Source organism: Muntiacus reevesi, chromosome 2 (assembly GCF_963930625.1).
Source record: "Muntiacus reevesi chromosome 2, mMunRee1.1, whole genome shotgun sequence".
Classification (NCBI taxonomy): domain Eukaryota; kingdom Metazoa; phylum Chordata; class Mammalia; order Artiodactyla; family Cervidae; genus Muntiacus; species Muntiacus reevesi.
Window position 1 is genome coordinate 47,963,636 of NC_089250.1, and position 11,776 is coordinate 47,975,411.

Here is an 11,776-nt window from a genome sequence, read left to right on the forward strand (position 1 = left end):
TCTCTAATTGCCCCCAGGTTTTCATTAGATTCTAACAGGGGCTTCCCAGGTGGCATAGTGGTAAAGAATCTGCCTGCCAATGCAGAAGACACAAAAGACATGGGCTTAATTCCTGAATTGGGAAGATTCCCCAGAGTAGGAAATGGCAACCTGCTCTAATATTCTTGCCTGGAAAATTCTATGGACAGAGCAGCCTGGCGGGCCACAGTCCATGGGGTCACAAAGCGTCGGATGTGATTGAGCAACTGAACACACACACACACACACACACACAAACATACACACACACACACACACACACACACATACACACACAGAGATCCTAACAGAAGCAACATTTAGAGTTGTAACTGTCAATGCGGTGTGTTTCTTTACCACTGTGCCGACCAGAGAAGCCCCGTAATCATCAATAGAAACCAACTAACACAATTCCCTCTTATACAGAGAAAGAAGCTAAGTTACAGGGAAACAAATCCTCTCAGTCTCATGGGCCAGAGTACGAGCTAGAACCAAGATCTCATCCAGAGTTCATGTCAACTCCACACTGCTGCCACCATTTACAGAGACTTACCGGGTAGCTGCTCCCTACTTGTATGCGTGTGACTACTCTGAAATAGGGCTTTGGCAAGATCTTAGAATTTCTGACTGTCTTTCTAATCTCTTTCTTGTCTACTGCATTGTCATTCTATCTCCCTTCTCTAACATGAAGACTTGACCTATCCTAAAGCTCCTTTGAAAGAAAAATGGTTCAACACGTAAGATTGTCATTGGACTGATGTTGTTGTTGTTCGGCCACTCAGTTGTGTCTGACTCTTTGAGACCCCATGGACTGCAGCACGCCAGGCTTCCCTATCCTTCACTATCTCCCTGAATTCGCTCAAACTCATGTTCATTGAGTTGATGATGCCATCCAACCATCTCATCCTCTGTCACCCCCTTCCTCTCTTACCCTCAATCTTTCCCAGCATCAGGGTCTTTTCCAATGAGTCAGCTTTTTGTATCAGGTGGCCAAAGTATTGGAACTTCAGCTTCAGATACAGTCCTTCCAATGAATATTCAGGGTTGATTTCCTTTAGGATTGACTGGTTTGATCTCCTTACTGTCCAAGGGACTCTCAAGAGTCTTCTCCAACACCACAACTTGAAAGCATCAATTCTTTGGTGCTCAGCCTTCTTTATGGCCCAGCTCTCACATCCATACATGACTATTGGCAAAACCATAGCTTTGACTCTACAGACTTTTGTCAGCTGCTGGGACAGGGTCACTGACATCAGTCCTGGAAGGCGTGGTGTGTGGCATAAGTCTTTTTGGAGGAGGTCACTATTAGCCCCACCATAGAGCCACCAGATGGATGATCCATGAACCGGAGACCAATTATACAAAACAAAACTCTTGCACTGACTTCACAACCTGGAGATCCAGTAGAGGAACAGCGTATCTCCAGGGAATCTGACTTTGAAGTTCAGCAGGATTTGGTTACAGAGTTTCCATAGGACTGGGGCTAACATTGCCAATAAGAAAATTAAAATTTGTCTTCCACATGAAATAAACTGTTGTCAATTTAAAGAACAGCAGAAAAGTAACTCATCATTAGGTGAGGAAGAAGGAGATCCTTTGGAATTTATTTTCAATAAAATATCCTGCAAGTAGAAGAAAACCCCTGAAACTCTGGTTTTATTGGTGCCCATTAACATGTGAACTTGAACTAAGAGTATGAAAGCTCTTAAAATATGCCCTTTCAAGAACTTTGAAAAGTTATGTAGAGAGTTACAAATGCATAAGATGATAATGAACTCCTTCCCTTGTGAGTGTATTTCAGGAGCACTGAGAAACCATAAAGAGAAAGCTGAGGGTAATAAGACCTCACCTACTAATTTTCCATGGTGAGAGAGGAGGCTAAATGGCCCAGGGTTAAAGGGAAAGAGAGAAAGAAGGGCAACTCATGGTTAAATAATGTACAAAAAAATTATGCCCCTAAATTCTCATTTTGGGTAAGAATTTGTCCCTTCCTTGACAATCTGATCAAACTGAACACTTTGACAAAATGTTTAAATGACTAATTTTTGTCTTTTTTCTATGAAAACCTGAATACAAGAAAAAAAATTGTTGCTTAGTCTATATTAATGTAAACCGTTGGAGAATGGCAAAATCTAAACAGTGTCTCACTTTACATTCAATCCAATTTTGCCTTCAGTTAGATTGTAGAGGTGATTCTTGACATTTTTTGCAGGAAAATCTATTCAATTACCCAGTCACTCTGCTTTAACCAGTTAGCAAGTGACCAGTATAACTTCCTTTATACTACTCACTGTTTATAAAATTCTCTCACCTTGTCCGGTTCTTTGAAGCTTCTTTCTGTCTCTAGATTGGATGCTGTCCAACTCATGGACAAAAAGTCTTGTAAATAGTCTTACTAGATCACTAGATATTCTATGGAAATTTTTCTTTTAATATGGGGAATTCATGTCAACCCTGGAACCCATTTGTCCATCTCCTCAGATAGTTTTATTAACCTGGTTCACTTTGTTTGGGATGCATAAATCTTAAAGATATTCTAAACCTCTGAAATTATACATAAAATTCTTCATCTATGTGCATGTTTCTGGGAAAAGAGATATAATATTAATCTGCATACCAAAGAAGGCCACCTCCCAAAAAGCAGCTTGCCTAAAGTTACCCAGTTAGGAGAGCTACAGCTCTATTTCATAGTTTAGTTTTAAAAATACAGCTCTTTGTATATTCTTCTTCTTGAATGATCTTGACTGTCACAAATATGGACAGATAAAATACATTTTCTTTGAAAATATTTGTGCTCTAAAATATTTATTTTCCTTTTGACTATGAGGATAAGATGTATAAGATAGACAGTGAGTTAAAATATATATTTTGATTCAATGATAAATTTTTGAACTGTAATTTTGATCACATAGAGAACTAGATTTGACAACCAAAGAACATTCTAGGTTAGGAGGAGTTGGCATCCTACTTCTTTGGAACTGAATTTCTTTTTAGATCGTTAAAATTTGGGGAATACTGTCTTTGAGTGGAACATTTTGTGGATCATTTAAGAATGTAGGTAATGGTTTTTTCTTATTTTTCAAATCTGAAATTCATGTATGAATTATAATGCCTAGAACAGTCTCATTATTTCACTTTCATTTACCTAATAGTAACAATTTAATTGAATCTTTTAATCAGGAAATACTTTATAAGCATTAATTAACGCTCCTAGCTCTATAATGCGGGAGGTTAAGTGGTAGCCTTGTTTCATAAATGAATAATTTAAAGAATAGATTTAAATCACTTGCCCAGGGCCACCCAGGAATCAAAAGGTGGAAGGTCCAGAGTTCTTGTTTCTGGGTTGATGGGCATCCCTTTGGTTTTCAAGCTGAAGGCAGGCCTGTATTTTGGTTTATACAGCACAAGAGAACAAGGAAAAAGCATCAGTTCAGTTCAGTCACTCAGTTGTCTCCAACTGTTTGCAACTCCAAGGACTGCAGCATGCCACGCTTCCCTGTCCATCACCAACTCCTGGAGATTGCTCAAACTCATGTCCACTGAGTCGGTGATCCCTTCCAACCATCTCATCCTCTGTCCTCCCATTTTCCTCCCACCTTCACTCTTTCCCAGCATTAAGGACTTTTCCAATGAGTCAGTTCTTTGCAGCAGGTGGCCAAAGTATTGGAGCTTCAGCTTCAGCATCAGTCCTTCCAATGAGTTTTCAGGACTGATTTCCTTTAGGATTGACTGGTTTGATCTTCTTGCAGTCCAAGGAACTCTCAAGAGTTTTCTCCAACACCACAGTTCAAAAACATCAATTCTTTGGTGCTCAGCTTTCTTTATGGCCCAAATCTCACATCCATACGTGACTACTGGGAAAACCATAGCTTTGACTAGATAGAGCTTTGTTGGCAAAGTATTGTCTCTGCTTTTTAATATACTGTCTAGAAAGCATAGGATTCTCAAATCTGCACTCATTTCTTTCACGGATGAAAAAACTAAGTCACAGAACAGTAATGAGGCTTTACTATTCAAGATGCATTTGTTTATTCATTAATTCACTTAATATTTATTCATTCAACAAAGATTCATAGAGCACTTCTTGCATGATAAGCCATCTTGAATTCTGGAAACACACTGAACAAGACAAATTCCCTGTTCTTGAGGTGCTTATATGTCAATGGGGAGAAGACAGTCAGTAAGCAAGTAGACAAATGCATTTTACACTGTATCATGTTGTGCATAAAAGGCCCACACAAGGGAAGGGAAGTGTGTATGTATTCAAGGGGAAGAGTTACTATTTTATATATGGTGTCCAATGAAGGCCTCATTGATATTTCAAGCATTTGAGCAGAGATATGGATAGTGGGAGTAAGACATGAAGGTAGCAGTAGGAACAGCTTTCCAGACAGAAGGAACAACATATGCAAAAACCCTGAGATATAATTTTGCTTGACTTATTTGAGGAAAAGCAAGGAGATCAATTTATCCAAAAGAAGCCAGCAAAGGGAAGTGTCTTAGGCAATGAGATCAAAATGCAAAAGGACCAGCATTTTAGAGGACCAGGTCAGCAGCTTCAAGGACTGCAGTTCTTACCCTGACCGATGTATAAGATAATATGGGTGGAAGGATGAGGTAATCTGGTTAACATTTGAGAAGGGTCACCCTGGCTGTTATGTGGAGAAAAGTCAGGAGTATGTGAGGGAAGTGTGTGAAAGGGAGGTCAGCTAAGTGGGCAAGGGATTCTGCTGAAATTGAATATTGACCAAAAACATGGCAGGGATAGGAAAAGCTATCACAAACTGAACAGCTATGGCATGAAATGTCAACTTCAAGGTACAAGCCTTTCTCCTTATCATGCTGGGTATTTAATAAGCTTTAGAAAGTTTAAAGTACTCCTTCTGGGTGAGTAACAGCAACTGTATCTAAATTTCATTCAGTGTGTGCTCTTTATGATATAGATGCCAAAAGATGACCAAGTAGAAGATGCACCTCAGGCATGGAAGCACAGTTCATTCAGATGAGACATATTCCAAGATACTGCCTCCACAGATCAAAAGATAAGTGAAGGAAGGGAGTTGATGATGGGCTGAGCATCCCTGCTGGAGGCTGCAGGGTGATATTCGAGTTAAGCTTGTAGATACCATGTCAGTAAACTTGGATTCAAATCCCAGCTCTGCTTTGCAAGCTGGGTGATGTTGGGCAAATTCACCTGCTGGAGCCTCTGTTTCCTCATCTGGGAAATGGGGTTAATAATACAGGCTCTATTATTAGGTCAGATCATTTACAAGCTCAGATCACTGAGGTGAAACACTTACTACTATTTTTCAGTAGTAGTCAGGCTCATTAAAGATTCATTTTCATAATTCTTAAGTTTATTAAAGGAGCCTTTTCCATGGAAATGCTTATAAAGCAAGTTATTTTTATACTTCAGGCTTCATTTGCTACCACTTAAGATCTTCAAGAAAGTTTAGCAAGAAAATTATAGGTCTCAATCATTCTGTTAGTTCTTTGTCATCAGGTATTTCATCATCAAAATTACCACACTGTGTCATCAGTATACGCTATGTTAGAGTCTAAGATTTTAATGTGTAAGCAATCTCACTTAGCAGGAAGGTTCTTTGTGAATGAATTTATCAGTTAGCAGGTAACAAAAGACATAAGCAGAATGATCATAATGAAAAGGAATTGTAATTATTTTACTTGCAAAAGAGTCTAGATATTGGTAGATAAACAAATGTGTACTGATTCAAAAATCAGTTCAGTTCAGTTCAGTCACTCAGTCGTGTCCGACCCTTTGTGACGCCATGAACCACAGCAACCAGGCCTCCCTGTCCAACACCAACACCCGGAGCTTGCTCAAACTCATGTCCGTTGAGTTGGTGATGCCATCCAACCATCTCATCCTCTGTTATCTCCTTCTCCTCCTGCCTTCAATCTTTCCCAGCATCAGGGTTTTTTCCAATGAGTCAGTTCTTCACATCAGGTGGCCAAAGTATTGGAGTTTCAGCTTCTGCATTTGTCCTTCCAATGTAAACTCAAGACTGATTTCCTTTAGGATGGACTGGTTGGATCTTCTTGTAGTTCAAGGGACTCTCAAGAGTCTTCTCCAACACCACAGTTCAAAAGCATCAATCCTTTGGGACTCAGCTTTCTTTATAGTCCAGCTCTCAGATTGATACATGACTACTGGAAAAATGATAGCTTTGACTAGATGGAGCTTTGTTGGTCAAGTAATGTCTCTGCTTTTCAATATGCTATTTAGGTTGGTCAAAACTTTTCTTGCAAGGAACAAGTGTCTTTTAATTTCATGGCAGCAGTCACCATCTGCTGTGATTTTGGAGTCCCCCAAAATAAAGTCAGCCACTGTTTCCACAGTTTCCCCTTCTATTTGCCATGAAGTGATGAGACTGGATGCCATAATCTTAGTTTTCTGAGTGTTGAGTTTTAAGCCCACTTTTTTACTCTCCTCTTTCACTTTCATCAAGAGGCTCTTTAGTTTTTCTTTGCTTTCTGCCATAAGGGTGATGTCATCTGCATATCTGAGGTTATTGATATTTTTCCCGGCAATCTTGACTCCAGCTTGTGCTTCATCCAGTCCAGTGTTTCTCATGATGTACTCTGCATATAAGTTAAATAATCAGGGTGACAATATACAACCTTAATGTACTCCTTTTCCGATTTGGAACCAGTCTGTTTTTCCATGTTCAGTTCTAACTGTTGCTTCATCTGCATACAGATTTCACAGGAGACAGGTCAGGTGGTTTGGTATCCCCGTCTCTTTAAGAATTTTCCACAGTTTGTTATGATCCACACAGTCAAAGGCTTTGGCATGGTCAATAAAGCAGAAATAGATATTTTTATGGAACTCTCTTGCTTTTTCGGTGATCCAACAGTTGTTGGCAATTTGATCTCTGGTTCCTCTGCCTTTTCTAAATCCAGCTTGAGCATCTGGAAGTTCTCAGTTCATGTACTGTTGAAGCCTGGCGTGGAGAATTTTGAGCATTACTTTACTAGTGTGTGTAGTAGTTTGAACATTCTTTGGCATTGCCTTTCTTTGGAATTGGAATGAAAACTGACCTTTCCAGTCCTGTGGCCACTGCTGAGTTTTCCAAATTTCCTGACATATTGAGTGCAGCACTTTCACAACATTATCTTTTAGGATTTGAAAGAGCTCAACTGGAATTCCATCACCTCTACTAGCTTTGTTCATAGTGATGCTTCCTAAGGCTCACTTGACTTCACATTCCAGGATGTCTGCCTCTAGGTGAGTGATCACACTATCGTGATTATCTGGGTCATGAAGATATTTATTGTATTGTTCTTCTGTGTATTCTTGCCACCTTTTCTTAATATCTTCTGCTTCTGTTAAGTCCATACCATTTCTGTCCTTTATTTTGCCCATCTTTGCATGAAATGTTCCCTTGGTATCTCTCAAAGATCAGAGTCCTGGGCAATTTGTACTTTCCCATTTTATGATTCTTAGGTATTGAGTTTTCCTTATTTTGCCACTTATGTCATAGTCACAAAGTGGTTGCTTATCTCATAGCTCTGGACATTACCTCCTCATGGTAACCACATTCAGAAAAACAGTGGAGATAATGATGCTGTCTTCTACAGGGGAAGGGAAGACCCCAGTGTACATCCCCTTGCCTCTCATTGGTCAGTTTATGACCATGTAGCATTTCTAGATCCTTTTGCTTCTCTTTGAAGGAAATGGTTACCATGCCTGCTATAGATCAGCTATTCATAATCCCTATAGATGGGAGGAAGCCACATTCCTTGATACCAAGATCTTTTTGTTTGCTCTTACATACAAAATCACGATAGTTTCAGCAGGTAAGAAGCACACTTGTGTTGTGTCAGCACTGGGTCAGGGATGACAATTGGACCTGGGAGTGTCTGAATGAGTATTCTAGATAGGGTAGTGTTGGGTGGTGTTTCTAGAAGTGACATTTAAGCTATGGTCTGAATCCCTCCAATCTAGTTATGTTAGAGGAACAGGAGCATGACCATGGTGGATGGGTGTGATGGTCATTGAGGCTGACATGTAGGCAAGATCAGGTAAGAGTTTAGGTCTCACTTTAAGTAAAATATGATGCCATTGAAAGGTTTGAAGTACTAATACATGAATGACAATATCTGATTTATGTTTTCAAAACGATATTCTGACTTCTGAATGGTTAATGATTAGAGATGTCAGGAAAAGTAGTAGGGAGATGGGATGGATTAGGAAGCTCTTTTAGCCCAGTGGAGACATGGGCTGTGTAATAGGTAGCCAGCCTCTACATCTGCCCCCAGTGACTCTCACCTCTTGGTACAGGCATATCTCATTTTACTACTCACTTTGTTGTCCTTTGCAGATATTGCTTTTTTTTCTTTTATTTTTTAACAATTTAAAGTTTGTGGCAACCCTGTGTCAAACAGCTCTATCTGCACTATTTTCCCAATAGCTTCTGCTCATTTTGCGTTTCTGTGTTACATTTTGGTAACTCTTGCAATATTTCAAACTTCATTATTATTACATTTGTTATGGTGATCTGTGATCAGTGGTCCTTGCTATTACTATTGTAATTGCTTTGGGCCAGCATGAACCACACCCATATAAGATAGTGAACTTAATAAATGTGTATGTTTTGACTGCTCCACTAACCAACTGTTCCCCATCTCTCTCCGTCTCTCCTGCATGCATGTGTGCTAAGTTGCTTCAATCATGTTCAACTCTTTGTAAGCCCAGGAACTGTAGTCTGCCAGGCTCCTCTGTCCGTGGGATTCTCTAGGCAAGAATACTGAGTCGGTTGCCATGCCTGCCTCCATGGGATCTTCCCAACACAGGAATCAAACCTATGTCTCCAGTCAAGCATTGCAGGTGGATTCTTTACTACTGAACCAGCGGGGAAGCCCCTCTCTCTCCTAGAGCATTCCTCTTCCTTGGGCATGACATCATTGAAGTTAAGCTAATTAATAACTGTACAATAACCTCTAAGTGTTCAAGTGAAAGAAAGAGTAGTACATTTCTCACTTTAAATCAAAAGCTAGCAATGATTAAACTTAGTAAGGAAGGCATATTGAAAGCCTAAATAGGCCAAGAGCTAAGCCTCTTGTCCCAAATAGGTAGCCAAGTTGTAAAGGAAATGAAAAGTTCTTAAAAGAAATTAACAGTGTTATTCCAGAGAATGCACAAATGATAAGAAAGCAAAACAGCCTTATGCTGATATGGAAAAAAAAATTAGAGGTCTGGAGAGAAGATCAAATCAGCTACAACTTTCCCTTAAGTCAAAGCTTAATCCAGAGCAATGCTCTAAATCTCTTCAGTTCTATGAAGGCTGAGAGAGGAAAGGAAGCTGCAGAAGAAAAGCCCAAAGTTAGCAGGGTTGGTTCCTGAGGTTACACAAAGAACCTCTCTCCGTAACATAGACGTGCAAGGTGAAGCAGCAAGGAGCTGATGTAAAAACTGCAGCAAGTTATCCAGAAGATCTAAGTAAGATAGTTAATGAAGACCTTCAACTGAAATAGGATGCCACGTAGGACTTTCATGGCTAGAGAGGAGAAGTCAATGCCTGACTTCAAAGCTTCAAAGGACAGGCTAACTCTCTTGTTATGAGATAACACAGTTGGTTCCTTAAAGTTGAAAACCAGTGCTCATTTAACATTCTGAAAACCTTAAGCCCTTTAACAATTATGCTAAATTTACCCTGCTTGTGCTCTACAAATGGAACAACAAAGCTGGGATGAGAGTGCATCTACTTACAACCTGATTTACTGAATATACCAAGCCCACAGTTGAGACCTATTTATTGCTCAAATAGAAATATCCCTTTCAAAAATAGTATTGACAATGCACCTTCTCACCCAAGAGCTCTAATGAGCTGTACAGTGAGATTCATGTTGTTTTCATGTCTGCTAACACAACATCCATTCTGCAATCATTTCAACTTTCAAGTCTTAATATTTAAGACATACATTTTATAAGGTTATAGCTGCCATGGATGGTGATTCCTCTGAGAGAACTGGGCAAAGTCAATTGAAAATCATCTGGAAAGGATTCATCATTCTCGATGCCGCTAGAAACAGTTGTGATTCATGGAAAGAGGTCAAAATAATAACTTTAACAGGAGTTTGAAAGAAATTGACTCCAACCTTTATGGATGACTTTGTGGGCTTCAAGACTTCAGTGAAGGAAGCCACTGCAGATGTGCTAGAAATGAAAAAAGAACTAGAATTAGAAGTGAAACCTGAAGACATTACTGAACTGCTGCAATCTCATGATGAAGCTTGAATGAAGCAGGAGTAGTTTCTTGAGGATGAGCAACGAAAGTGGTTTCATAAGATGGAATCTACTCCTGGTGAGGATGCTGTGAAGATTGTTGAAGTGACAATAAAGGATTCAGAATATTACATACATGTAGCTGATAAAGCACCAACAGGATTTTGGAGGATTGGCCAATTTTGAAAGAAGTTCTACTCTGTGTAAAGGGCTATCAAATAATGTTGCTAACTGCAGAGAAATCACTGGTGAAAGGAAAAGTCAATCCATGTGGCAAACTTCATTGTCTTATTTTAAGGAATTGCCTCAGCTACCCCAGCCTTCAGCAGCCACCACTCCTAATCAGTCAGCAGTTATCCACATCAAAGCATGATTCTCCACCACAAAAAAAAAAAAAAAAAATTAGACTCACCAAAGGCTCAGATGATGGTTAGCATTTTTCAGCAATAGAGTATTTTTAAATTAAAATATGTATATTGTTGTGTTTAGGCTTAGTGCTATTGCATACTTAATAGACTACAGTATAGTATAAGCATAACTTTTACATGCCCTCAGCAACCAAAAAATTTGTATCATTCACTATATTGTGATATTTGCTTTATTGCAGTGATCTGGAACTGAATCCACAAAATATCCCAGGTATCTTATATTTATATTTTTTGTTAGTAACTTCTTTCATTGTCCCACAATTAGTCAATGTGACCAATAGAATACAGCGTTAATGATATTCTGTTGCTTCTGAGGTTACCAAGACTATGGCTTCCATCTTGGTCTCTCTTCCTTAGCTCTCTCACTCAGGGAGAAACATGCTCTCATGTTGTGAGCTCCCCTAAGAAGAAACCCATGAAGCAAGGGACTGAAACTTCCAGTCTGTTGCCAGCAGAGACCTGAGGCAGGACAGCAACGACCTGAAAGACCTCAGACACATCCTTCCCCAGCTTATGTGACTGCAGCCTGGCCAACAGTTTGCAACCTCATGAGACACTGGAGCCAGAATCACCCATCAAAGTCCCTCCCAGATTCCTGACCTTCAAAAACCCTATTGAGGTAATAAATGCTGGTTGTCTTAAGATACTCTGTTCTAGAATCATTCATTATGCCAAATAGAAGACTAATCTAGGTGGAATCAGTGGAGAGGGCGAGAATTAAAATTTTAGAAAATTCAATGCCTATGGACTTAACAAGAAGTCCTGTGTAAGCAGTGAGAGTAGAGTCTCATCAAAGTTAGCTCCCAGAACTTTCACTTGAGCATCTGGGGGGATTTTAATGCCCTTTGTAGAGGAGAGGAGATTTAGAGAAAAGAGCAGGTTTGATTAAGAGTTTTGCTCTGGGCATGTTAGGTTTGAGATGTTAATTATTTCTCAGATGAGTGAAATCAAGAAAGAGGAAAGTGATTTCAGAATATCTAGAATATACCTGGCATTTAAAGACTGTGGAACAGGGTATGGTAACTCAGGAAGTGTATTGAGAAGAGAAGGGTGCAGAATGTGGCCTTGGGCCCCTCGAGAT

General features: G+C 39.6%; 1 long non-coding RNA gene across 1 annotated transcript; it reads left to right on the plus strand.

Annotated features, from left to right (window-relative positions):
* Positions 1-7,055: 7,055 nt before the first annotated feature.
* LOC136159040 (uncharacterized) lies at positions 7,056-11,155 on the plus strand. Its single transcript, XR_010661386.1, has 3 exons — positions 7,056-7,267; positions 10,875-10,906; positions 11,053-11,155. It is a non-coding gene; the product is annotated as an uncharacterized lncRNA (long non-coding RNA).
* The last annotated feature ends 621 nt before the right edge of the window (positions 11,156-11,776 follow it).